Consider the following 11,334-nt stretch of genomic DNA (forward strand, 5'->3'; position numbering starts at 1 on the left):
ATGGAACGATGAAAATATCATACCATCCCTACCAAACACCCCTTGTAGTAATATTCTCCCATAATTTAGGTGGTGTTTAATTGTGTGTATGTGTGTGTGTGTGTATAACTGTAAATATGCTGTGAGACTTGGTGCCATCTGAGAGAGCTGTCTGGGACTCAGCTTATTTAAGATGTCTAACAAGCAAGCCCTACAAGATGGAATAAGCATATTGTTACAACTGTTGTGAGTTGTCATCAATCTAGCTCAAACTTCTGGCAAGCCCATGTACAACATGTGCTTCAACAACTTCATGGGTGTGGATATACTCAAGTCTATAGTTGTAATCACGGTCTACTGAATGTGCTTTCCCATCTGGTGTGGCTCTCAGATGAGTGGACCCCAATTGTCCTGCTAGTGAGATAGGTCTGACCACAGTGGGACCTGTCAATCATCCTTGATTCCTCACAAGCCTCATGACTAGTCTGGTTTTCTGCCTGTCCTAAACAGCTTGACCAAATTTTATAGTCAAGCTATAAAATTCAACATAAAAAATGTTAGTTGAATGAATAAGGTATCTAATCTGACCTGGTGCATGCCTTTAATATTTAGGATGATAAAAGGTTCTCTATCCTTTATTATGTAATAGCATTCTATTGATCAGTGGTGAGTATAATGAGAGTGCTATATCTCATAAGCTCACATTTTATAAAATTTAAATTTTATGTTAATTGTCCATACCGAGTGAATACATGTTTATTTGAATTTCACTGGGAAAGCAATCCCTAGGATGTGCATGTTAAAGACATTAGTTACCTCTGTCTACAATCTAAAATGATTGTCAAGTGTTCTTTATTTGCACAATATAGTGAGGCAGACACAATTAATACTGAAAAGGAAGAAAATAAAATGCAAGGCTCTCCTGTGAATCAGTGCCTACCCCAAACTTGGAGAGAAAGAGCCTCATTGAAATCACTTTCAGGTTGAGAGCCCAGGTTTCTTTTCAGAACAAAGGTTTAATATCAAAACTCTTGACTTACATTTCTTAGTTCAATTGGAGATGCAAGCTTATCTACATTTGATCATCATAGCCAATCTAAATATTGCATCACAATTCAAATTTTATGGAGACTAGTACACACTGCATTCATTTTCAACAAACCTTACATTTTTACTTCAGACTCTAAACTATATCATATGTCCTATTCTAAAGTCTTTATAAAATCTCTAGGAGCCGTGGAGGAGGGAACCGGTGGAGAGGTCTGGGAGGCTGGCCCCAGCACCATAAATTAAGTGGATTCCTGCCCCTCCCCCGAAAAGAATTTGTTCCAAAGGACGACATTGACTCTGCAGCTATGGGAGATGGACATATTTGATCAGAGCACACGGGAGCAGATGAAGGGGCAGGAGGAGAGAGTGGAGCACAGCCTGGCCCGCCAGGCCGTGATGATGATGTTCCTGAGTAGAGCAGCCAGTCCACAGAGAGAACAACATGGCTGGCCCTACTATGAGACATGATGCCCCTCAGTGACTAAGGGCGATACAGGGGACAGCACCGGAGACACAGTGTGGGAATTGCACCTGACCTGATCCCACCACACCGAGGCAAATCACTGGGGGAGTGCAGCGGAACAGCAAGGGAATGGAGTGGCAAGGTCCCCAGGGAATGCTGAAAGTGGACTTTGGCCAGGGCGTGGTGCCCCAACAGACTGGACTGGAAAACGCTCCTAAGGGCCAGCAAACGATCCCTGAACTAACTACAAGCTTTTCTCTTGTGAACTGTTTTGTTCTGTTCTTTTTCAGTGGTTTGTTTTTGTTGTTTTGTTGTCTGGTTGTATACTGTTGCTTTGTTTTCCTCTGTCTAGTTTTCATGCATGTTAGTGACTCCACAGGTCTGTCTGAATAGGACAGGCTGGATGAACTATCTGGATGAAAAACAACGGGACCGACAGTTCCGGGGGGACTTGGGGTGGGGGGGTAGGGAGGGTAAGGAAGTGGTGTTAACAAACCCAGGGACAAGGGAAAACCATGGGACCCCAAATGGTAGAGAAGGGGGAGTGGCAGGCCTGGTGGGAAATGATCAAGGGTAAGGTTGCTTAGAGAAGAGGTATACTCTAGCCCAGGTGGCAATGAAGCATGGTAGTAGGGCAGGAGGAAGGTCAAGGGAGATGGAGGAAAGAGCTAGGAGTCAAAGGGCATTCATGGAGGTCTAGACAAAGACATGTACATGCAAATATATATAGGAGGATGGGGAAATAGATCTATGTGTCTATATGTATAGGTCAAGTATTAAGGTGGCGGAAGGACCTTGGGCCTCTACTCAAACACTCCCTCAATGCATGAATACCTTCTTTTATTAAATTGGAACTCTATGATGCTCACTCTCCCGACACAACGGCTGGAGCCAAAGTGGGTGAACAAGTAAATGTGGTGAAGAAAGCTGATGGTGCCCAGCTATCAAAAGAGATAGTGACTGGGGTCTTAAAGGCTTGAAGGTGAACAAGCGGCCATCTAGCTCAGAAGCAAATAAGCCCACATGGAAGAACACACCAGCCTGTGTGATTGAGTGGTCCCAAAGGGATCAGTTACCAGGCATCAAAGAACAAAAAATCTTATCATTGACTGCACACCTCCATGGTAGGATCGCTGAAGACAAATGGTTGCATAAGCAAATGTGGTGAAGAAAGCTGATGGTGCCCGGCTATCAAAAGAGATAGTGTCTGGGGTCTTAAAGGCTTGAAGGTGAACAAGCGGCCATCTAGCTCAGAAGCAAATAAGCCCACATGGAAGAAGCACACCGGCCAGTGCGATCACGAGGTGCCCAAGGGACCAGGTATAAGGCATCATGCAAAAAAAAAAAGATATAAGTGTGTGTATGTATGTGTATATATGTGTATATGTATATATGTATGTGTATACATGTATATATATATATCATATTAAATGAAGGGGGAAGTGCAGAGTGGAGACCCAAGGCCCAAGTGTCGGCCAATGGAGATCCCCTCATAGAGGGGTTTAGGAGAGGAGATGGGTTAATTAGGGTGCGAGGTAGTATCGATGAAGAAGACAGCTTTCCCCCAGATCCTGGATGCTTCCTCCCCCCAACTACCATGATCCGAATTCTACCTTGCAGGGCTGGATAGGACAGAGGCTGTACACTGGTACATATGAGGGTTGGAGGTACAGGGAATCCAGGGTGGATGATACCTTCAGGACCAAGGGTGTGAGGGACGATGCTGGGAGGGTGGAGGGTGAGTGGGTTTGAAAGGGGGAACTGATTACAAGGATCCACATGTGACCTCTTCCCTGGGAGAGGGACAGCAGAGAAGGGGGGAAGGGAGACTCCGGATAGGGCAAGATATGACAAAATAACGAGGTATAAATTACCAAGGGCATATGAGGGAGGGGGGAATGGGGAGGGGGGGGGGGAAGAGGACCTGATGCAAGGGGCTTAAGTGGAGAGCAAATGCCTTGAGAATGATTGGGGCAGGGAATGTATGGATGTGCTTTATACAATTGATGTATGTATATGTATGGATTGTGGTAAGAGTTGTTTGAGTCCCTAATAAAATGTAAAAGAAGAAAAGAGAAAAAAATGATTAGGGCAAAGCCTGTACAGATGTGCTTTATACAATTGATGTATGTATATGTATGAACTGTGAAAAGAATTGTATCAGCCCCAATAAATTGTTAAAATAAAAAAATTAAAAAAAAAAATCTCTAGGAGCTTTTATGGATATATATATATATAACCATTATATAAGGAAGTTAATAAATAAATAAAGTAAATTTGATTTCAATACTTTTTCTCTCTTTTTTTGGTAGGGGGTGGGGGCGTTATATATTTTCTAAAACCGGACTCACTGACATTGATTCTGACTCATAGCAACCCTATGTAGTGTTTCTGAGTCTGTAAATATTTATGGGAACAGACAGCTTCATCTTTTTCTCCTCAAGTGACTGGAAGGTTTGAATCATCAAGCTTGTAGTTAGCAATCCAAAACATATCCAACAGAATCACCAGGGCTTCTTTTTTTTTTCTAGGTACAGTGTACTTTATTGATGGTGCATAACATGGTCGGGCTCTCTAAGCCCCTCCCCTTCCTTTAGGGGGTTCCGATGTTATATTCTCAGTATGTTAAGGGATTGAATTGGGGGCAAAGACTCCCCAGCAACTGAGAGCCTCTCTTCCTCTAGTGCTGTTGCTGAGGCTGGTGGTCCAGGGGGGCTCTTACTCCTTGGAGGCCATGTGGACCATGAGGTCCACCACCCTGTTGCTGTAGCCAAATTCATTGTCATACCAGGAAATGAGCTTGACAAAGTGGTCGTTGAGGGCAATGCCAGCCCCAGCATCAAAGGTGGAAGAGTGGGTGTCACTGTTGAAGTCACAGGAGACCACCTGGTCCTCGGTGTAGCCCAGGATGCCCTTTAGGGGACCATCGGACGCCTGCTTCACCCACCTTCTTGATGTCATCGTACTTGGCAGCTTTCTCCAGACGGCAGGTGAGATCCACGATGGACACATTGGGGGTGGGGACACGGGAGGCCATGCCAGTCAGTTTCCCATTCAGCTCCGGGATGACCTTGCCCACAGCCTTGGCAGTGCCAGTAGATGCAGGGATGATGTTCTGGGCAGCCCCACGGCCATCGCGCCAGAGTTTCCCAGAGGGGCCGTCCACGGTCTTTTGGGTGGCAGTGATGGCGTGGACTGTGGTCATGAGTCCTTCCACGATGCCAAAATTGCCATGGATGACCTTGGCCAGGGGGCTAAGCAGGTGGTGGTGCAGGAGGCATTGCTGACAATCTTGAGGGAGTTGTCGTACTTCTCGTGGTTCACGCCCATCACAAACATGGGGGCATCGGCAGAAGGGACAGAGATGATCACCCTCTTGGCACCGCCCTTCAAGTGAGCCCCGGCCTTCTCCATGGTGGTGAAGACACCGGTGGACTCCACGACATACTCGGCACCGGCCTCGCCCCACTTGATGTTGGTGGGATCTAGCTCCTGGAAGATGGAGATGGCCTTCCCATTGACAACAAGCTTCCCATTCTCAGCCTTGACAGTGCCCTTGAACTTGCCGTGGGTGGAATCATACTGGAACATGTAGACCATGTAGTTCAGACCAATGAAAGGGTCATTGATGGCAACAATGTCCATTTTGCCAGAATTGAAAGCAGCCCTGGTGCCCAGGCGCCCAATGCGGCCGAATCCGTTCACTCCGACCTTCACCGTCCTGTCTCGGGGATGCGGCTGGGACTGCACGGGAACGGGAGAGGCGGCTGTCTGTCGCACGAGGAGGAGCAGAGAGCCCACCAGGGCTTCTTAAGTGATATGATTTTTATCTTATGAAAAGATATATTTTGGTTGTGCAAATGAATATCAAGTTATAATAATTTGCTAAACAAGACACTAGTATCATAAAGTATCACCAGTTTTCCTACAGGGGAAAAAATTGAAGTCTCATAGAAATTTAGATAGATTAAAGAGAACTTTAAACTCATAAACACTTAGGTTTGTATGTAGCATGACTCATGAGTTTAACTAGTTCACTGTGGGCTCTCAAAATGCTTCCTACATCCTTCACAGAGGAAAAACTCTTGTGTATACAATCAGAAGGAGACTTTACTTCAGGTCTGTCCACTTTAATCCTAGAAACACTCTACAACCATAAGACTTTACTCCCCCATCCCCAATCTACTTTTTGTGTGTTGTATTTCATTTAAAAAATCCCAGGAGGTTTAAAAACTTCTCTTTTTCAGCTACATGAATTTCCAAGTATTGCAAAACAAATTATCTTGATGGATGTGTTCCCTCAATTTATATTTGAGAAAAAAAATATGCACATAGATAAATTCACAAAGTAGATCCATCAGTCTAAAATGACTTTCTGACATATAAGCTCCCATATTCTGAAATTCCTGAGTGGCATGTTGGTTGAGTGCTAGAATATTAAACAAAATGTTGAAAGCTCAGATTCACACAAGGACGCCTCAGAAGTAAGGCCTAATAATCTGCTTTCAAAAGGTCACAACCTTGAAAACCCCACAGAATGCAGCTATATTCTGTACACATGGGTCGCCGTGAGTTGGTATTGACTGCATGCAGCTGTGGTCCAGGAAATCACTCGATATGCCTTTTCTATCCCTAGTCTTTGTAATTCCCACCCAGTGATTTAGGGATGCTTAGTCTAGGTGAGAGAAGGTTGAAGGAGATGCTGATAGGACTGTGTGGTTTAGCTGTGGGCTATTGTTAACAGGGCTAATTGTGATTGTAAAACTTGCAACTGTGCTGTGGTGATCGGTCAGTTTTGCCTTCCTGCTCAAATGAGCATCTCAGTACAAAAATAGGGGATCCCACTTCCATCCAGGAAAAAAGAGACAAGAGTAGAGTGTGTCTTCCAAACACAGATACCCTTGAACATTGACTGTCCTGGACCAAGGAACAAAAATCTGGATCACAGAGCAAGTAAAATGGGGTCCCTTTGGGCAAAACTATTGCTTATGAAGTGGAGTACTTCCAGGCACCTAATTGAGAAGGATCAATAATAAAGAAGATCAGAAAAGGGTGAAGCTACTCTTTGATGGGCAGGTTAGCAGCATGAAAATAAAGACTACCAAATTATGAAGAACGATTTAAGAATTTTATGAGGAACATTTACATTTGGACAATGAACTTCAGCATATGTTGCATGGGCATGGCTATTTTTATGTAAGAGGTAAACAGAACAAGTGGATCCAGATTTTCATGAATAAAGGAGATATGGTAACACCTGCAGAAATAGATCACTGCTTCACCCTGAAAGAAAGAACTGCAAATGTGGCTGTTTGCTGGAGAGCAAGTGTGGATGGCCTACAACCAGTCTACTGACCATTTTGACACTCAAGGACAGTGCACGAAGTGTGGGGCATACACACCGTGAGGTGTGGGGTATACACACCGTGAGGTGTGGGGCATACACACCGTGAGGGTGCTCTCTGGACGTGAGTGTACTACTTCTAAAGGCCCTCTGTCTGATACTTGTGCAGAGAGGAAATCACCCTCCCTTTGCCTTTCTTGTGAACTTGAGGCGCTGTGATCCTTCCTTTGCAACGTCATTTGATCAGAATATTTTTAAATGAAAGGAACAGTGCAACCGATTAAAATATAGATGGAACGATAAAAATTTGGATACACCAGACAAATTTGAAAAAAATTACAAATTTTTTTCTTAAAAAAAGAATACTGGCTCAGTAACATTCCACTTTAATCTGCATGGAAGTGTAGATCCTTATGTGGTTTCTCTAAATATTATTCTTGAATTTTAATTAAGAGATCAACCAATTCCACTTCTACCTTGATAAAAACATTTAAAAGTTAGGTAGCATAACTATAGAAATCTAAGGTACTTTTTCTCATGAAATTATGCCCTAAGATGGAAAGTGGATGGGAAGCCCCTCTCATTATGGGTCACGTTCTTTATTGTTCATGCCACTTTCTAATTCAGAAGAAAACAATTGCCTTAATCTTATGTTCTGGGTTGGTGTTACCTTATAGTCAGTTGTAGACTGGGGGCTTCAAAAAAATCCAAAAATTGGATATAGCCCAAGGCCCATTTGTAGAAGAATGGATAAAGAGATTCTGATACATGCACATAATGTAATGTTATGCATCTCTAAATAAAAATAATTAAGCACCACATGACATGGAGGGACCTGGAAACTACTATACTGAGGTGAGTTAAGCAATCACAAAAGGACAAATATTGTATGACTCCATTACTATGGAGTCCTAGGAGTCCTATGCTCCGAGGTCATGTAGTTTTCCAATCTGTTCTCCAACACAATAATGTAGAGAGCCTAAAAGGGCATTTATGAAGGTCTAAATATAGGCATGTACATATGTAAATATACTTATATATGAGGATGGGGAAATAGGTTTTGTGCATACATATTTATAGGTTTAGTATTAAGGTAGCAGATAGACACTGGGCCTCTACTCAAATATTCCCTCAATGCAAGAACACTTTGTTCTATTAAACTGGTATTCCATGATGCTCACCTTCCAGACATGATCACTGAAGACAAAGCAAGTACATAAGAAAAACTGATGGTGCCCGGCTATCAAAAGATATAGCATCTGGGGTCTTACAGGCTTGAAAATAAACAAATAGTCATCTAGCTGAGAAGCAACAAAGCCCACATGGAAGAAACACACCAGCCTGTGTGATCATGAGGTGTTGAAGGGATCATTTATCAGGCATCAAAGAACAAAAGATCATATCATTGTGAATGAGGGGGAGTGCAGAGTGGAAACACAAAGCAACTGGACATCCCCTTACAGAAAGATCTCAGAGAGGAGACAAGCCAGTCAGGGTGCAGTATAGTACCAATGAAACATACAACTTTCCTCTGCTTTACTGCTTCCTCCCCCCCTCCCCCGATATCATGATTCCAATTCTACCTTACAGATCCAGCTAAACCAAAGGATATACATTGGTACAGATAAGAGCTGAAACACAGGGAATCCAAGGCAGATAAACCCCTCAGGATCAGTAACAAAAGCAGCCATACCAAGAGGGGAAGGGGAAGGTGGGGGAGAAAGGGGGAACCAATCACAGTTATTTATTTATATGTAACACCCTACCTGGAAAGTGGGTGAAGGGACACGTTGGACAGTGCAAGACATGACAAGATAATAATAATTTATAAATTATCAAGGGGTCGTGAGGGAGGGAGGGTGGAGGACGGAGGGGGGAAATGAAGAACTAATACAACGGGCTCAAGTAGAAAGGAAACGTTTTGAGAAGGATGATGGCAACAAATGCACAAGTGTGCTTGACACGATGGATGATGTATGGATTGTGATAAGAGTTGTATGAGCCCCCAATAAAAAGATTTTTTTAAAGGTAGAGAGGCTGTCTAGTGTCCATGAACCATTTATCACCCTGTCTACATGTACATCATAAAAACCACTTCAACAGAGGAGACCACCTTAGCTGGGGTTAATTTTCCAAACCGCAGGGAAAAAGGGAAATTGCTCAGTTGCTGCCATAAAAAAATTGTGCTACGGTCCCCAAAAATCAACAGTCACTCTGACCAGAATGATAATCAGATGTTACTGGAAATTCAAATAGAGGTTGGGGGAGACCTGTATATCTTGGAGAGAATGATAGCATTTCTGTTGATAGGTAAAAGGGAGAAGCAACTTTCCATCAGGAAAACTGTTTAACAATACTTATATAGAACCCAAGAAGAAGATATACTGGCTACTATGTTCCTAATTGGACACTTTTGATGTTGTTTCTCTCCAGGCCTTGTTGATACAGGCTGTGTGCCTACTGGGACTTTAGATTCTGTTCTTTCAAGGTTCACAACATCCTTCATAGGCCAGAAGGACACACCAGAAGAACACTATGTGGAAGCCCCACTAAGTGAACTGGGCTTTACCTTGCCTCACCTATAGCAGCCCTTGAACTCAAGGCTAAAATCTCTAGTGTGAGAAGCATATGTCTGCTATCCCAAAGTTATAGAACTGGCATTCATTGGATTTGGGTTCACATCACTTGCCTTCAGAGTACCCAATGAATAGTGGCCCAGAACAACCATATCATTACTATTTTAATGCCCTCTCCTCTTTATTGTAACATGTATTAATCTCATAGGTATCACTCACCCACTGTGCATGAATATTATTGAAAGTTTTGCCCTATTACCAACACCCATTGTGTAAATCATGCCCAGCCACTTAAGACTTGCACAAGTCAACAATTCATGTATTGCCGTTCATTTCCAGCCTATACTTGTAAAAGTTTATTTTCTCAATAGTGTTTTAAATTCTATACCATTGGCTAAATGAATGACACTATCAACAGAATTACTTATGCCACAGGGAAGAGATTGATGATGTTCTCTAATTTAACATGTTAATAGTGTGAACCAAAGACATATATAAACCATAGACATATGAATGAATTTTGAACTTGTACTTAGTTCCAGTCCCAATCTAAGAAAAACTGGATCTTATGACATAACCCTGCTTCACGGTAACCTTCATGAAGCGAACACTGAAGAGATTGTGGTAGACCAAAGTGAGAAGAAACTAAATAGTGCCTATCAGATCGAATAGTGTCTGGGTTCAGAAAGGCTGGCCCTAAAATAAGTAGCCATCTAAGTGAGGCATCAACTAAATGCACATGGAGGAAGCACACCATCCTGTGTGATTCAAGGGTTGCAAATAAAAAATCCAAATTCAAAGGAGGGAATACTTTCAGCACTTATATCAGAGCTTCTATGATGAACACCTGGATCGCAGAAGGCTATGGGTGACTGTGGAAGGTTCAGGGTTCACACATGGATTAACCCTGGGGAAACTCCCCTCTGATCCTAGTTAACAGATGTGAACACCCTTGTTATCGGACAGAGAGTATTGTGATTAAAGTTGATTGTGGTCGATGTAGATATGTTAAACTGTACTACTTTATCATTTGATCTCCCTTTTGACACATTTTAAAGTTGTTTCAAGGGCTCAAGTAGAAAGCAAATGCTTTGAGAATGATGATGGCAACAAATGTACAAACATGCTTGACACCATGGATGGATGTATGGATTGTGATGAGTTGTACGAGCCCCCAATAAATTTGAAAATGATTAAAAAAGGGGGGGGACACATGTGATGAATCCCCTCTGACAATAGATCAAGAACGTGTCTGGCCTTGCTTTCATGCAGAGTACATTGGAAAGTGGATTATTTCAGATGCGGGTAGGTTAAAATATGACACTTTATCCTTTGATCTCCATTGTGACCCATTTTAAATTTGTTCTGCTTTCGTTTAGATTGATTCTTCTCCATTTTACTTTGTTATTGTTGCGTGTCTCTCTGCATATGAAATCCAGGATAAGAAAATGTATAGAGACAATAACTAGATTAATGATTTCTTGAGGACATGACAGGCGGAGTTGAAGGGAAAGAGGGAGCTAATCATAATGAATATAAGAAGAAAAAACATTTTAAAATTGATTGTAGTGATGATTGTGATTAATATGATTGAACTATTGAATTGTACAATATGTGAATTATATGCCAGTAGATTTATTAAAACATTCAAGGAAAAATTATATTATCTTTAATTCCATATTTCTATGAATGTTTTTGAAGACTCCTTATGCAGTATTTTACCTAGTTCCTTAAAGTCCCACATTTAGATCTTTGGTACAATCGTATATGTATATAATTAATAGTCTCCAAGCTATTACATAAACCTCAGCCTCAACAACCCTGTGCTCAGAAGAGCTAGATGGTGTCCAGCTACCACTATTGACCTCTATGAAAAGAATCACATTAAAATGTCTTGAATATAGTGTGGAAAATGTGAAACA

At 42.2% G+C, this 11,334-nt stretch overlaps 1 pseudogene; it reads right to left on the bottom strand.

Moving 5' to 3' along the window:
• Positions 1 to 4,104: 4,104 nt before the first annotated feature.
• LOC142452764 (glyceraldehyde-3-phosphate dehydrogenase-like) lies at positions 4,105 to 5,152 on the bottom strand (annotated as a pseudogene).
• Between the last annotated feature and the right edge of the window lie 6,182 nt (positions 5,153 to 11,334).

This window comes from Tenrec ecaudatus, chromosome 7 (assembly GCF_050624435.1).
Source record: "Tenrec ecaudatus isolate mTenEca1 chromosome 7, mTenEca1.hap1, whole genome shotgun sequence".
Classification (NCBI taxonomy): domain Eukaryota; kingdom Metazoa; phylum Chordata; class Mammalia; order Afrosoricida; family Tenrecidae; genus Tenrec; species Tenrec ecaudatus.